Source organism: Camelus bactrianus, chromosome 33 (genome assembly GCF_048773025.1).
Source record: "Camelus bactrianus isolate YW-2024 breed Bactrian camel chromosome 33, ASM4877302v1, whole genome shotgun sequence".
In the NCBI taxonomy this organism is placed as follows: Eukaryota; Metazoa; Chordata; class Mammalia; order Artiodactyla; family Camelidae; genus Camelus; species Camelus bactrianus.
The window spans coordinates 20943897-20948110 of record NC_133571.1 but is presented as its reverse complement, the minus strand read 5'-3'; positions in this window follow the sequence as shown (position 1 = coordinate 20948110).

Here is a 4214-nt window from a genome sequence, read left to right as displayed (position 1 = left end):
TCACAAGCTCCTGTACAACTGCAGGGGCAGGAAAAGCGGGCACCCACCAAGACCGCCCAGTGCTGGGGTGCGCCTGAGCTACGGAGGTCGTCCCTTTCCAGACACGCTCTCCATACAGCTTCCTGACACGTGGAATACACAGAAGAGAATCCAGAGTTACTTGCTTGAATACACACACACACGTGCACACACACGCACACACACACACATACATGCTGTGTGGATACTCAGCTGAGATCAGCTAATGAAACTGAGGTGCTTCTGACCAACTCCGGACCATTAGATTGTTGTGTTAAAATGAGGTCACATTTTAATGCTCTGGGAAAATGGTTATATAAATTCCACGGTTTTGCATTTTGCAAATTTTGTAAACAAATCTTGCTTCTGTAAAGAGAATTGCCTCTCCCCACCTCTCACATTGGGCTTTGGGGTAAACTTTATTCCAGCCTCAATACATGTGCTATTGTAATGGTCATCGGTGCTAATAAAGCTTTCACATATTACTTCTGTCAAGGAAGTATGTAGAAAACTGGATCTTATTCTACTGTTTTAACATTTACATGATATATTTTATGTAGCACTTAGGGTCATATGTGATGGGAAGGGACCCTAGAGAAATTCATACTCAATTTTCAAATGAAGAAACAGAATCTGAAACAGAAATTATCTTTTTTTCAAGGCAATATTTAAATACGTTATTTCAGTAAGTGATATGATTATCATTATCAGCATCTTTTACTTGGTGAAAACCGAATCACATGTCAGAAACCTAAGTCTCTTAGAATCATCTTTTATACATTATCTATGTAATGTGTTTTAGACACTATCTAGGTAATTATATAAGCAATTTGTCAAACTTTGCAGGGTAAGCCACAGGGCCTGGCCAGAACCCAGGTCTTTTAACTTCTAATCTCATATTTCCTTGTTGAGTTTCTATCAACGTCTCCCGTGAAATAGATTAATTTTCCACGTCCTTACGTGGGGTGGGGTTGATCACTACTGATGCCAGTTCTCTGATTTCGTAGCTCTCTTCTCTCCTTCCATGTGTAAATCGCCCAGCGTTGCCTTCTATTTCCCTCCCCTTGAGCCCGAGGAGGAGTCACACAGATGGTAGGGAGAGTTCGTGCATACCTGTCCCTTAATGTCCCCACGTTACACAGCCATGCGTGAGTATAAAAATGCAGTGTTAGTACAACGCCATTAACTAAACTACGACTACTCTGATGTCATCGGTTTTCCTACAGCGTCCTTGTTCTGCTCCTGGGTCCAGTCCAGGACCCACATAGCACTTAAGTGTCAGGGCTCCTTAGCCTCCTCCGTCTGTAGCAGCCACTCAATCCTTCCTTCTGTTTCACGATCTTGACTTTTTGGAAGAGCACTGGTGCGGTATTTACTATGCGGGATGTCCCGGTGTGGGGTGGTCTGAAGCTTTCTCATGATTAGCTAGGGTTTGTATATTTTGGGGACGGACACACAGATGTGAGGTGCCCCCTGCAGCACATCATTTTGGAGGACCCATGACAATGACCTGTCTTATGACCAGTGATGTTGACCTTGAGCACTTGGTCCAGGTGCTGTTGGCCAGGATACTTCCCTACACAGTCACTTTTTCCTTCCTTTTGCAGTTAACAAGAATCTGCAGGGGATGGGGGAGATACTTTGCAATTAGCAAGTATTTGCAGGGGAAATACCATGAGACCTTACTCTTTGGCTCAGTAATTTTAGCATTCATAGTCAGATTTCACCTTGAGCAATAATTTCTGTGGTGCTCTAATGGTGATTCCACTCACTTCATCTACATTTATTAATTGAAATTGTTTGTAAGAAAAATCTCTTTAGAGTTGTCCTTTCTCTTCCCTCCCTCCCTCCCTCCCCTATATCTTTTTCTTTTTTTCTCTCCCTCTGTTTCATCCTTCCTTCCTTCTTTTCCTTCAGTATGGACTTGTGGGTATCTATTTTATTCCTTCTAACATCTCCTCTTGGCTTATTTGTAATTTCTTTCTCCAGCAGTGAGAAATCTGGCACTTAGGCTTACAGTACCTTAATTTATTTGTTCAACCATAGTACACCTGTGAACTCATTTCAGAATTGCTAATTCGTGCCCTTGGGAGAAACCATTCACCCAGCTAAAAGACGGAGTTCATGATTCTTTTTGTTTTTATCCTTATGGTATCTGGTCGACACACTGTCTCCCAAAGTTACTTGGGTCGTGCTTCTTCCTCAGCCCTTTGGTGCGGTTACATCGCTCCTTTGTAACACAGTTAATTTCACTTGTCAAAGTCTGCCTTCCATCTTGGGTTCCCCTGAAATTGGGGTTGAGTTTTAAAATTCACATCCAGCGACATTCATGCCTTGTAGTGTACACTTCTGCGTTTTTGACAAATACCTAACATCTCCAGAGCACAGCACCATCACCCCATCTTTCTCCATCAGTCCCATCACCCCTAAAATTCCCTGGAGCTGCCCTTCCTTCCACCCTCAACCCCTGACAGTTACTGGGATTTGCTTTCCACCCGCAGGGTTTTGCCTGTTTCACAATGTCATATAAATGGACTAATGCAACATGTCTCCTTTGGGTCTAGCTTGTTTCACTTAGCAAGATGCACTGAAGATCCACCCATGTTGTTGTGAATTAATACCTTGTTCCTTTCTGTTGCTGAGTACTGGTCCACTGTTGAGTGGTACTCATTTTATGAATGTGCCACAATTTACTCATCCGTTCACCTGCTGAAGGGTGTCGAGGCTGCTCCAATTTTTGGTGACTATGAATAAAGCTATAAATATTCATATACAGGTTTTTGTTAGTATGTAAGTTTTCTATGTGCTTGGGGAAATACCTAGGAGTGGGATACATGTAGTGGTTCATTATTTAATTACTTAATTTATTTTGCATATAGACATCTAAATGTTCCAGCTTCATTTGTTAAAAAGGCTGTCTTTTCTTCATTGAATTACCTTCGTATCTATGTCAGAAATCTGTTGACCATATTTGTGTGGGTCTGTTTGTGAGTTCTTTATTCCGTTCCATTGGTCAATATACCTAACCTCTTGCCAATGCCGCCGAGGGAACTGACATCTCAACACTATTGAGAAATGTGAAAACTTGAGCTGCAGCTTATAAAGAATTTGTACGCACAATACTGCTCTTTATTGCTGCATTTGACCGCATACTCCTACTTTTTCAACTGTGTCACTAGTGGCTGAGATGAGCCACAAATATCAATATTCAACATCACATAAATGGGTCAGTCCTGAGACTCAAAATGTGAAGATAAATTTCCCCTGGATTATTAAGGGATTGAGGGTAACAGGTCTCCAAAGTGAGATGTGAACAATCACGAAATACTGTACATACAGAAGACTTATTTATGCTTATGTCTTTATTACATTTTCAATTAAAAAGAAGGATCTTTTCTTTTTAAAAAGGATCTCCTTTTCTTCCCTCGCTGGAAAATTCCTTGAAAAAGAAAGATGTGCTGAAATTTGAGCATCTGTGAGGGGCTTGAAAAAGTTGGATTGACTAATAGGGCTGTCAGGAATGATTTAGCAATTGTAATTAAGCTACCATTGCCAACACTACAGCGAGGCAACATCCAGTGGTGATTAAGATCCCAGCTTTGGGTCAGGCAGGTCTAGGCTTGGGTAATGGGTCTGCTGGACCCTGACTGCATGACCTTGACAGTTACTGAAATTTCCTAAGCTGAGGCTTTTCCATCATTGAAGTAAGGACAGTAGTAGCAAGTTTCTCCAAAGGTTCTAGTAAAAATTAAATTAATGTTTGTGTTAACATACTTAGCATAGTACCTGGAACTTAATCCTCGATAATCATTAGCTATATGAATAAAGAACTTCTTATCTTCAAAACTATAATACTTTTTCTTATAATTAATGAAGTTTGGTTCTAAAGAATTCAGTAGCTGAAGTTACCAAAGCGTATCTATTCTGAAATGTAGTAACATGCCTGGAAAAAACTTGTAATAAAAAATTTACTAAATTATTTCCATTGAAATCAGTCTACATGCAAGGAATGCATTATTCATAAATTGTCATTTATCAGAAAAACCAAAGGTAGGAGGGACTGAATGCTGACTCATTTTTAAACAGAGATAGACAGCATGATAATCTAATAGCATTCTTCAACTGATTACTAACGTAAGCAAGCCCTGTCCAGTTTATAAGCACACACACACACACACACATTGTGGTGGGTTGAG